Source organism: Oncorhynchus tshawytscha, linkage group LG03 (genome assembly GCF_018296145.1).
Source record: "Oncorhynchus tshawytscha isolate Ot180627B linkage group LG03, Otsh_v2.0, whole genome shotgun sequence".
NCBI classification, from domain to species: Eukaryota; Metazoa; Chordata; class Actinopteri; order Salmoniformes; family Salmonidae; genus Oncorhynchus; species Oncorhynchus tshawytscha.
In genome coordinates, this window is record NC_056431.1 from 76,410,648 (window position 1) to 76,424,441 (window position 13,794).

Below are 13,794 nucleotides of genomic sequence, written 5' to 3' on the forward strand. Positions count from 1 at the left end.
AGTCCTGATAGGTAAAGAACAGCCCTGATAGATAAAAGAACAGCCCTGATAGGTAAAGAACAGCCCTGATAGGTAAAGAACAGCCCTAATAGATAAAGAACAGCCCTGATAGGTAAAGAACAGCCCTGATAGATAAAGAACAGCCCTGATAGGTAAAGAACAGCCCTGATAGGTAAAGAACAGCCCCGATAGATAAAAGAACAGCCCTGATAGGTAGAGAACAGCCCTGATAGGTAAAGAACAGCCCTGATAGGTAAAGAACAGCCCTGATAGATAAAAGAACAGCCCTGATAGGTAGAGAACAGCCCTGATAGGTAAAGAACAGCCCTGATAGGTAAAGAACAGCCCTGATAGGTAAAGAACAGTCCTGATAGGTAAAGAAAAGCCCTGATAGGTAAAGAACAGCCCTGACAAAGAACAGCCCTGATAGGTAAAGAACAGCCCTAATAGATAAAGAACAGCCCTGATTGATAAAGAACAGCCCTGATAGGTAAAGAACAGCCCTGATAGGTAAAGAACAGCCCTGATAGGTAAAGAACAGCCCTGATAGATAAAGAACAGCCCTGATAGATAAAGAACAGCCCTGATAGATAAAGAACAGCCCTGATAGATAAAGAACAGCCCTGATAGGTAAACAACAGCCCTGATAGGTAAAGAACAGCCCTGATAGGTAAAGAACAGCCCTGATAGATAAAAGAACAGTCCTGATAGGTAAAGAACAGCCCTGATAGGTAAAGAACAGCCCTGATAGGTAAAGAACAGCCCTGATAGGTAAAGAACAGCCCTGATAGATAAAAGAGCAGTCTTGATAGATAAAGAACAGCCTTGATAGATAAAAGAACAGCCCTGATAGGTAAAGAACAGCCCTGATAGGTAAGGAACAGCCCTGATAGATAAAAGAACAGCCCTGATAGGTAAAGAACAGCCCTGGTAGGTAAAGAACAGCCCTGATAGGTAGAGAACAGTCCTGATAGGTAAAGAACAGCCCTAATAGATAAAGAACAGTCCTGATAGGTAAAGAACAGCCCTGATAGGTAAAGAACAGCCCTGATAGATAAAAGAACAGTCCTGATAGGTAAAGACCAGCCCTGATAGGTAAAGAACAGCCCTGATAGGTAAAGACAAGCCCTGATAGGTAAAGAACAGCCCTGATAGGTAAAGAACAGCCCTGATAGGTAAAGAACAGCCCTGATAGGTAGAGAACAGTCCTGATAGGTAAAGAACAGCCCTGATAGATAAAAGAACAGCCCTGATAGGTATAGAACAGCCCTGATAGGTAAAGAACAGCCCTAATAGATAAAGAACAGCCCTGATAGGTAAAGAACAGCCCTGATAGATAAAGAACAGCCCTGGTAGGTAAAGAACAGCCCTGATAGGTAAAGAACAGTCCTGATAGGTAAAGAACAGCCCCGATAGGTAAAGAACAGCCCCGATAGGTAAAGAACAGCCCTGATAGGAAAAGAACAGCCCTGATAGGTAAAGAACAGCCCTGATAGATAAAAGAACAGCCCTGATAGGTAAAGAACAGCCCTGATAGGTAAAGAACAGCCCTAATAGATAAAGAACAGCCCTGATAGGTAAAGAACAGCCCTGATAGATAAAGAACAGCCCTGGTAGGTAAAGAACAGCCCTGATAGGTAAAGAACAGCCCTGATAGATAAAGAACAGCCCTGATAGGTAAAGAACAGCCCTGATAGGTAAAGAACAGCCCCGATAGATAAAGAACAGCCCTGATAGGTAAAGAACAGCCCTGATAGATAAAGAACAGCCCTGATAGGTAAAGAACAGCCCTGATAGGTAAAGAACAGCCCTAATAGATAAAGAACAGCCCTGATAGGTAAAGAACAGCCCTGATAGATAAAGAACAGCCCTGGTAGGTAAAGAACAGCCCTGATAGGTAAAGAACAGCCCTGATAGATAAAGAACAGCCCTGATAGGTAAAGAACAGCCCTGATAGGTAAAGAACAGCCCTGATAGATAAAGAACAGCCCTGATAGGTAAAGAACAGCCCTGATAGGTGAAGAACAGTCCTGATAGGTAAAGAACAGCCCTGATAGATAAAAGAACAGCCCTGATAGGTAGAGAACAGCCCTGATAGGTAAAGAACAGCCCTGATAGGTAAAGAACAGCCCTGATAGGTAAAGAACAGCCCTGATAGGTAGAGAACAGCCCTGATAGATAAAGAACAGCCCTGATAGGTAAAGAACAGCCCTGATAGGTAAAGAACAGCCCTGATAGGTAAAGAACAGTCCTGATAGGTAGAGAACAGTCCTGATAGATAAAGAACAGTCCTGATAGGTAAAGAACAGTCCTGATAGGTAAAGAACAGCCCTGATAGATAAAATAACAGCCCTGATAGGTAGAGAACAGCCCTGATAGGTAAAGAACAGCCCTAATAGATAAAGAACAGCCCTGATAGGTAAAGAACAGCCCTGATAGATAAAGAACAGCCCTGGTAGGTAAAGAACAGCCCTGATAGGTAAAGAACAGCCCTGATAGATAAAGAACAGCCCTGATAGGTAAAGAACAGCCCTGATAGGTAAAGAACAGCCCTAATAGATAAAGCACAGCCCTGATAGGTAAAGAACAGCCCTGAACTAGATAAAGAACAGCCCTGATAGGTAAAAGAACAGCCCTGATAGGTAGAGAACAGCCCTGATAGGTAGAACAGAGAACAGCCCTGATAGGTAAAGAACAGCCCTGATAGGTAAAGAACAGCCCTGATAGGTAAAGAACAGCCCTGATAGGTAAAGAACAGCCCTGATAGGTAAAGAACAGTAAGATAAAGAACAGAAAGAACAGCCCTGATAGGTGGAGAACAGCCCTGATAGGTAAAGAACAGCCCTGATAGAGCCCTAAAAACAGCCCTGATAAAGAACAGCCCTGAAAAAAACAGCCCTGATAGGTAAAGAACAGCCCTAGATAAAGAACAGCCCTGATAAAAAGAACAGCCCTGATAGGTAAAGAACAGCCCTGATAGGTAAAGAACAGTGATAGATAAAGAACCCTGATAGGTAAAGAACAGCCCTGATAGGTAAAGAACAGCCCTGATAGGTAAAAAGAACAGTGATAGGTAAAGAACAGCCCTGATAGGTAAAGAACAGCCCTGATAGGTAAAGAACAGTCCTGATAGGTAAAGAACAGCCCTGATAGATAAAGAACAGCCCTGATAGGTAAAGAACAGCCCTGATAGGTAAAGAACAGCCCTGATGTGTAAAGAACAGCCCTGATAGGTAAAGAACAGTCCTGATAGGTAAAGAACAGCCCTGATAGGTAAAGAACAGCCCTGATAGGTAAAGAACAGTCCTGATAGGTAAAGAACAGCCCTGATAGATAAAGAACAGCCCTGATAGGTAAAGAACAGCCCTGATAGGTAAAGAACAGCCCTGATAGAACAGCCCTAAAGAACAGCCCTGATAGGTAAAGAACAGCCCTGATAGGTAAAGAACAGTCCTGATAGGTAAAGAACAGCCCTGATAGGTAAAGAACAGCCCTGATAAAGAACAGTAAAAGAACAGCCCTGATAGATAAAAGAACAGCCCTGATAGGTAAAGAACAGCCCTGATAGGTAAAGAACAGCCCTGATAGATAAAGAACAGCCCTGATAGGTAAAGAACAGCCCTGATAGATAAAGAACAGCCCTGGGTAGGTAAAGAACAGCCCTGATAGGTAAAGAACAGCCCTGATAGATAAAGAACAGCCCTGATAGGTAAAGAACAGCCCTGATAGGTAAAGAACAGCCCTAATAGAACAGCCCTAAAAAGAACAGCCCTGATAGGTAAAGAACAGCCCTGATAGATAAAGAACAGCCCTGATAGGTAAAGAACAGCCCTGATAGGTAAAGAACAGCCCTGATAGATAAAGAACAGCCCTGATAGGTAAAGAGAACAGTCCCTGATAGATAAAGAACAGCCCTGATAGGTAAAGAACAGTCCTGATAGGTAAAGAACAGTCCTGATAGGTAAAGAACAGCCCTGATAGATAAAGAACAGCCCTGATAGGTAAAGAACAGAACAGCCCTGATAGGAACAGCCCTGAAGGTAGAACAGCCCTGATAGGTAAAAGAACAGCCCTGATAGGTAAAGAACAGCCCTGATAGGTAAAGAACAGCCCTGATAGATAAAAGAACAGCCCTGATAGATAAAGAACTGATAGGTAAAGAACAGCCCTGATAGGTAAAGAACAGCCCTGATAGATAAAAAGAACAGCCCTGATAGGTAAAGAACAGAACAGCCCTGATAGGTAAAGAACAGCCCTGATAGGTAAAGAACAGCCCTGATAGGTAAAGAACAGCCCTGATAGATAAAGAACAGCCCTGATAGGTAAAGAATAGCCCTGATAGGTAAAGAACAGCCCTGATAGATAAAAAGAACAGCCCTGATAGGTAAAGAGAACAGCCCTGATAGGTAAAGAACAGCCCTGATAGGTAAAGAACAGCCCTGATAGATAAAGAACAGCCCTGAAGGTAAAGAACAGCCCTGATAGGTAAAGAACAGCCCTGATAGGTAAGGTAGAGAACAGCCCTGATAGGTAAAGAACAGCCCTGATAGGTAAAGAACAGCCCTGATAGGTAAAGAACAGTCCTGATAGGTAAAGAACAGCCCTGATATGTAAAGAACAGCCCTGATAGGTAAAGAACAGCCCTGACAGGTAAAGAACAGCCCTGACAGGTAAAGAACAGACCTGATAGGTAAAGAACATTCCTGATAGGTAGAGAACAGCCTTGATAGGTAAAGAACAGTCCTGATAGGTAGAGAACAGTCCTGATAGGTAAAGAACAGCCCTGATAGGTAAAGAACAGTCCTGATAGGTAGAGAACAGTCCTGATAGGTAAAGAACAGCCCTGATAGGTAAAGAACAGTCCTGATAGGTAAAGAACAGCCCTGATAGATAAAAGAACAGCCCTGATAGGTAAAGAACAGTCCTGATAGGTAGAGAACAGTCCTGATAGGTAAAGAACAGTCCTGATAGGTAAAGAACAGCCCTGATAGGTAAAGAACAGCCCTGATAGGTAAAGAACAGTCCTGATAGGTAAAGAACAGTCCTGACAGGTAAAGAACAGCCCTGATAGTTAAAGAACAGCCCTGATAGGTAAAGAACAGTCCTGATAGGTAAAGAACAGCCCTGATAGATAAAAGAACAGCCCTGATAGGTAGAGAACAGACCTGATAGGTAAAGAACAGCCCTGATAGGTAAAGAACAGTCCTGATAGGTAAAGAACAGCCCTGATAGGTAAAGAACAGCCCTGATAGGTAAAGAACAGTCCTGATAGGTAGAGAACAGTCCTGATAGGTAAAGAACAGCCCTTTATTCTACATGATCTTGTAAATAGTTGATGGGTGTATGTTGATGCTTTGTGTAGTTGCCAGGAGCTTGCTCACTTATCTTGTTAAAAAGAGATCAGGGAACATTTTCAGTTTCTCACATATTGGCTCAAATGGGTTACTGTTTTTCGATTCCCTCTGAAAAATGATTTATTTAAATAAACACGGATTAAAAACATTTATATTTGCAATTTGTTGTCGTTGGGTATCTTCAATAATGTCACATGTATGATTTCACACAGTTAAAGTTCACAAATATTGGGTAAACTCTTCAGAATTGTAATCTGTGGCGCCGACAGAGATGGCCGCCTCGCTTCGCGTTCCTAGGAAACTATGCAGTTTTTTGTTTTTTTACGTGTTATTTCTTACACTAGTACCCCAGGTCATCTTAGGTTTCTTTACATACAGCCGACAAGAACTACTGAATATAAGATCAGCGTCAACTCACCATCAGTACGACCAAGAATATGTTTTTCGCGATGCGGATCCTGTGTTCTGCCTTACAACCAGTGTAACCGAGTGGATCACATGCAGCGACCAAAAAAAAAACGACTCAGAAAAAGAGGGAAACGAAGCGGTCTTCTGGTCAGACTCCGGAGACGGGCACATCGTGCACCACTCCCTAGCATTCTTCTTGCCAATGTCCAGTCTCTTGACAACAAGGTTGATGAAATCCGAGCAAGGGTAGCATTCCAGAGGGACATCAGAGACTGTAACGTTCTCTGCTTCACGGAAACATGGCTCACCGGAGAGACGCAATCCGAAGCGGTGCAGCCAGCGGGTTTCTCCACGCATCGCGCCGACAGAAACAAACATCTTTCTGGTAAGAAGAGGGGCGGGGGCGTATGTCTTATGGCCAACGTGACATGGTGTGATGAAAGAAACATACAGGAACTCAAATCCTTCTGTTCACCTGATTTAGAATTCCTCACAATCAAATGTAGACCGCATTATCTACCAAGAGAATTCTCTTCGATTATAATCACAGCCGTATATATCCCCCCCAAGCAGACACATCGATGGCTCTGAACGAACTTTATTTAACTCTCTGCAAACTGGAAACGATTTATCCGGAGGCTGCATTCATTGTAGCTGGGGATTTTAACAAGGCTAATCTGAAAACAAGACTCCCTAAATTTTATCAGCATATCGATTGCGCAACCAGGGGTGGAAAGACCCTGGATCATTGTTACTCTAACTTCCGCGACGCATATAAGGCCCTGCCCCGCCCCCTTTCGGAAAAGCTGACCACGACTCCATTTTGTTGATCCCTGCCTACAGACAGAAACTAAAACAAGAAGCTCCCACGCTGAGGTCTGTCCAACGCTGGTCCGACCAAGCTGACTCCACACTCCAAGACTGCTTCCATCACGTGGACTGGGAGATGTTTCGTATTGCGTCAGACAACAACATTGACGAATACGCTGATACGGTGTGCGAGTTCATTAGAACGTGCGTTGAAGATGTCGTTCCCATAGCAACGATTAAAACATTCCCTAACCAGAAACCGTGGATTGATGGCAGCATTCGTGTGAAACTGAAGGCACGAACCACTGCTTTTAATCAGGGCAAGGTGTCTGGTAACATGGCTGAATACAAACAGTGCAGCTATTCCCTCCGCAAGGCTATCAAACAAGCTAAGCGCCAGTACAGAGACAAAGTAGAATCTCAATTCAACGGCTCAGACACAAGAGGTATGTGGCAGGGTCTACAGTCAATCACGGACTACAGGAAGAAACCCAGCCCAGTCACGGACCAGGATGTCTTGCTCCCAGGCAGACTAAATAACTTTTTTGCCCGCTTTGAGGACAATACAGTGCCACTGACACGGCCTGCAACGGATACATGCGGTCTCTCCTTCACTGCAGCCGAAGTGAGTAAGACATTTAAACGTGTTAACCCTCGCAAGGCTGCAGGCCCAGACGGCATCCCCAGCCGCGCCCTCAGAGCATGCGCAGACCAGCTGGCCGGTGTGTTTACGGACATATTCAATCAATCCCTATACCAGTCTGCTGTTCCCACATGCTTCAAGAGGGCCACCATTGTTCCTGTTCCCAAGAAAGCTAAGGTAACTGAGCTAAACGACTACCGCCCGTAGCACTCACATCCGTCATCATGAAGTGCTTTGAGAGACTAGTCAAGGACCATATCACCTCCACCCTACCTGACACCCTTGACCCACTCCAATTTGCTTACCGCCCAAATAGGTCCACAGACGATGCAATCTCAACCACACTGCACACTGCCCTAACCCATCTGGACAAGAGGAATACCTATGTGAGAATGCTGTTCATCGACTACAGCTCGGCATTCAACACCATAGTACCCTCCAAGCTCGTCATCAAGCTCGAGACCCTGGGTCTCGACCCCGCCCTGTGCAACTGGGTACTGGACTTCCTGACGGGCCGCCCCCAGGTGGTGAGGGTAGGCAACAACATCTCCTCCCCGCTGATCCTCAACACTGGGGCCCCACAAGGGTGCGTTCTGAGCCCTCTCCTGTACTCCCTGTTCACCCACGACTGCGTGGCCATGCACGCCTCCAACTCAATCATCAAGTTTGCGGACGACACAACAGTGGTAGGCTTGATTACCAACAACGACGAGACGGCCTACAGGGAGGAGGTGAGGGCCCTCGGAGTGTGGTGTCAGGAAAATAACCTCACACTCAACGTCAACAAAACTAAGGAGATGATTGTGGACTTCAGGAAACAGCAGAGGGAACACCCCCATCCACATCGATGGAACAGTAGTGGAGAGGGTAGCAAGTTTTAAGTTCCTCGGCATACACATCACAGACAATCTGAATTGGTCCACTCACACAGACAGCATCGTGAGGAAGGCGCAGCAGCGCCTCTTCAACCTCAGGAGGCTGAAGAAATTCGGCTTGTCACCAAAAGCACTCACAAACTTCTACAGATGCACAATCGAGAGCATCCTGGCGGGCTGTATCACCGCCTGGTATGGCAACTGCACCGCCCTCAACCGTAAGGCTCTCCAGAGGGTAGTGAGGTCTGCACAACGCATCACCGGGGGCAAACTACCTGCCCTCCAGGACACCTACACCACCCGATGCTACAGGAAGGCCATAAAGATCATCAAGGACATCAACCACCCGAGCCACTGCCTGTTCACCCCGCTGCCATCCAGAAGGCGAGGTCAGTACAGGTGCATCAAAGCTGGGACCGAGAGACTGAAAAACAGCTTCTATCTCAAGGCCATCAGACTGTTAAACAGCCACCACTAACATTGAGTGGCTACTGCCAACACACTGTCAATGACACTGACTCTACTCCAGCCACTTTAATCATGGGAATCGATGGGAAATGATGTAAATATATCACTAGCCACTTTAAACAATGCTACCTTATATAATGTTACTTACCCTACATTGTTCATCTCATATGCATACGTTGATACTGTACTCTATATCATCGACTGCATCCTTATGTAATACATGTATCACTAGCCACTAACTATGCCACTTGGTTTACATACTTATCTCATATGTATATACTGTACTCGATATCATCTACTGTATCTTGCCTATGCTGCTCTGTACCATCACTCATTCATATATCCTTATGTACATATTCTTTATCCCCTTACACTGTGTATGACAGTAGTTTTTTTGGAATTGTTAGTTAGATTACTTGCTCGTTATTACTGCATTGTCGGAACTAGAAGCACAAGCATTTCGCTACACTCGCATTAACATCTGCTAACCATGTGTATGTGACAAATAAAATTTGATTTGATTTGATTTGATTTGATTTGATGTCACTGAGTAGGCTGATATCCCATTTCATGGACCCAAAGATCCACAGGTAAGGCTGTACAGTGTACATAGCAATATGAATGTTTCTCATTTCACACTGTTTTCAAAGTCCAGCAATAAGAGCTAAGACCATAATATATACATAGTTGTGTCCTGTAAATGTCACTGAGTAGCCTGATATCCCCATGTCATGGGTGTACAACACATAGGTTAGGCCTATAAGTGCATATAAGTATGCCCCCAATTCAACTATGTAGTCTAATACATCCACAGCAGGATTTAAACAGTTTTTTCAGATTATTACCAAAATAATTAATTACTGTATTTAACTGTAAATTATGTAATAACATTACAACCTTGTTTAGCATTATCTACCCCAAATTTGTCTTGATTCCGTTTGCATCACTTTTAATGGGGGACTTTTATTTTGAAGGCAGAACTCAAATTCCACTATTGTGGCTATTCCTTATTGTGGCTAGCTTCACACAGGTGCACAATCCCTCCACCACCCTTGAAGGCAGCCTCCTATCTGAAAGTCAGTACTATTGAGTATCCTTGGGATGTCCTTACCCTAAACCCTAACCTTAAACCCAACCTTAACCTTAATCAAAACCATAACCATAACCCTTACCTAACCTTGACCCTAACCTTTTTAAAAGTCAACTTAAATTGAGCAGGGACATTCACCCATGAGTTTAAAAACACATTTCCCATTTAAGCTGGTGGCCAATCTTCATAAAAGGGCCTCATTTTCTTTTTAGACACCCCTACCTGAGGTAGAACAAAACACAACCATCTCTTACGTCTCACATTTATGAAATGGATGGTCGTGTAAACATATTTTACTGCTAAAGCGGTTAAATTGACAGAAACTGTCAAACAAGAGGCTCCTCAGGGTGGGTCAAACTTGCCCAGAATGACCAGTTAGCTGTTCAAGCTGGTCAGGTCCCAGAACTACAACCACTACTGGTTACCTTGTCTCCACACGCTGTTAGAATCAACACACTTAAGTTTCAGTGTACAGAGCAGCGCCTCGAGAAAGCTTTCATACCCTTTGACTTATTCCACATGTTGTCACATCGCAAAATGGATTAAATACATTGTTTTTTCTCTCTCTCTCTCTCTCTGTCTCTCTCTCTGTCTCTCTCTCTCTGTCTCTCTCTCTCTCTCTCTCTCTCTCTCTCTCTGTCTCTCTCTCTCTCTGTCTCACTCTCTCTCTCTCTCTATCTCTGTCTCTCTGTCTCTCTCTCTCTCTCTCTCTCTCTGTCTCTCTCTCTCTCTCTCCCTCTCTCTCTCTGTCTCCTTCTCTGTCTCACTCTCTCTCTCTCTCTCTCTCTCTCTCTCTCTCTGTCTCTCTCTCTCTCTCTCTCTCTCTCTCTCCCTCTCTCTCTCTGTCTCCTTCTCTGTCTCTCTCTCTCTCTCTGTCTCTCTCTATCTATCTATCTATCTATCTCTCTCTCTCTCCCCCCTCTCTCTCTCTCTCTCCCTACCTCTCTCTCTCTTTCTCCCTCTCTCTCTCTGTCTCTCTCTCTCTCTCTCTCTCTCTGTCTCTCTCTCTCTGTCTCTCTGTCTCTCTCTCTCTCTCTCTCTCTCTCTCTCTGTCTCTCTCTCTCTCTCTCTCTCTCTCTCTCTCCCCCTCTCTCTCTCTCTCTCTCTCTGTCTCTCTCTCTGTCTCTCCCTACCTCTCTCTCTCTTTCTCCCTCTCTCTCTCTGTCTCTCCCTACCTCTCTCTCTCTCTTTCTCCCTCTCTCTCTCTGTCTCTCTCTCTCTCTCTCTCTCCCTGTCTCTCTCTCTCTGTCTCTCTTTCTCCCTCTCTCTCTCTGTCTCTCTCTCTCTCTCTCTCTCTCTGTCTCTCTCTCTCTGTCTCTCTCTCTCTCTCTCTCTCTCTGTCTCTCTCTCTGTCTCTCTCTCTCTCTCTCTCTCTCTCTCTCTCTCTCTCTCTCTCACCCATCTATACACTATACATAATGACAAAGTGAAAACATGTTTTTTTTTAGAAATGTTAACACATTTTTTGAAAAGGGAATACAGAAATATCTCATTTACATACTTTAAGTAATCACACCCTTACATTGTAGAAGTATCTTCAAGCTCTGTCAAATTGGTTGTTGATCATTGTTAGACAACTGTTTTCAGGTCTTTCCATAGTCAAAACTGTAACTCGGCTACTCAGGAGCATTCACTGTCTTCTTGGTAAGGAACTCCAGTGTAGATTTGGGCTTGTGTTTTAAGGTTATTGTCCTGCTGAAAGGTGAGTTTGTCTCCCAGTGTCTGGTGGAAAGCAGACTGAACCAGGTGTTCCTCTAGGACTTTGCCTGTGCTTAACGATTACAGAGCATACCCATAACATGATGCAGCCACTGCTATGCTTGAAAATATGGAGAGTGGTGCTCAGTAATGTGTTGTATTGGATTTGCCTCAAACAACACTTTGTATTCAGGACTGAAACGTCATTTCTTTGCCACATTTTTTGCAGCTTTACTTTTAGTGCCTTGTTGCAAACAAGATGCATGTTTTCAAATGTTTTTATTCTGTACAGGATTCCTTCTTTTCATTCTGTCAATTAGATTAGTATTGTGGAGTAACTACAATGTTGTTGATCCATCCTCAGATTTCTCCTATCACAGCCATTCAACTCTATAAGTTACAGATACTTGTGTGTGTGTGTGTGTCTGTCTGTGTGTGTGTGTGTGTGTGTGTGTGTGTGTGTGTGTGTGTGTGTGTGTGTGTGTGTGTGTGTGTGTGTGTGTGTGTGTGTGTGTGTGTGTGTGTGTGTGTGTGTGTGTGTGTGTGTGTGTGTGTGTGGTACAGAGATGATGTAGTCATAAAATCATGTTCAACACTATTATTGAGTACATGCAATTTTATGTGACTTGTTAAGTACATTTTTACTCCTGAACTTATTTAGGCTTGTCATAATTTAGGGGCGGCAGGTAGCATCGTGGTTAGAGAGTTGGGCCAATAACCGGAAAGGCTGCTAGATGAAGTCCCTGAGCTGACAAGGTAAAAATCTGTTGTTCTGCCCCTGAACAAGGCCGTTTAACCCACTGTTCCCCAGTAGGCTGCAATTGTAATTTTGAATTTGTTCTTAACTGACTTGCCTAGTTTTTAAAAAACAAAGGGATTGAATACTTATTGACTCAAGCCTTTTCATTTTTAATGAATTTGTTTTAAAAAATTTGAAAAACAAGATTCCATTTTCACATTATGGGGTAGTATGAAGGCCAGTAAATTCAGGCTGTAACACAACAAAAGGTCAAGGGGAAAAGGTCAAGGGGTGTGAATACTTTCCGAAGGCACTGTGTTTGCAAACGCTACTAGAGAGGCTGATTGTCGTATCACAGGTCGCTCTCCTGTAACTTGGATACGTAACTGTGTGCCTGTGTCGTAAAAAGCCTTGTTACATTTCACAGAATGGCCCATTGTTGATATGCTGTGAAAGTGTAAATCTATTTGGCTTCAAACACAACAGAGGCATGGCAGTGCCACTTCATGCAAAATGTATATTTACATGTCATCAAATATTATGGGAGCCATATTGGATTTCAGACACCATATTGGATTTCGGACACCATATTGGATTTCGGACACCATATTGGATTTCGGACACCATATTGGATTTCGGACACCATATTGGATTTCGGACACCATATTGGATTTCGGAAGCCATATTGGATTTCGGAAGCCATATTGGATTTCGGACACCATATTGGATTTCGGACACCATATTGGATTTCGGAAGCCATATTGGATTTCGGAAGCCATATTGGATTTCGGACACCATATTGGATTTCGGAAGCCATATTGGATTTCAGGCAAAATCCATGGTAGCCTGAAAGATAATCTGTGGTGGTCCTCTGATTTAATTACAAGAGTAGGTGCTAAGATGTACATCCTCCAAGGAATCTTGGACTCCCACAAAATACATCAAATGTGAGGGTTTAAACAGAGGAGGACTGTAGAAGATATGTCAGCTCAATTTAATAAAACCATAGGCTAAGATTACATCATTGTTTGTTTTATAGCCTATCCTTATCAAATGAACTGAGAAGTCGACACCATCTAAACCCTTTGGGATTTGTTGCTGCAGGACAGTGCTAGTTGGTTCATGAACAAATGAGGTCCCTGAAGGGATCTACCTGCCGCCTGGATAGAGAGTCACCTGCTCCCCTCCCGCGGAGACAGTTCAGCGTGATCAACAGGTGTGCCGCTGCTCAGGTAGGCTTGGCTTGTTGTCATGTTAACACAGCAATGCCACTATAACACCAGACAACAGAGTTGTGCGGGCAGCTTACACTTCTACTCTCTTATTACAACCAGGTACCTCTGCTGGACCATCAGGGCGAAGGCGCAGGGAGGGCCTATGACTGAGGCAAAACCTTTTGACAGATTAGATAAGGGCAGAATGAACCGATGGGTGAGGGTGTTCAGGTGGCATCGGATGCAGAAAGAGGACGATGAAGTAGAGGAGAAGAAAGAGGAGGGGAAAGATGAGAAGAAGCTTCCGGCAAAGCCCAAAGTGAAGTAAGAGACTTGGGCAAAACATGACGGATACATGATAGCATAGATACAATTGATCATTTAAAATAAGTTATAACAGTATAGGTGCTTTTCCCAGCTCTAGATTTATGTTGTTGAATGTTACTCCTTTAATCTAATCACCTTCACTAATTATTATTATTTATTTATTTACCT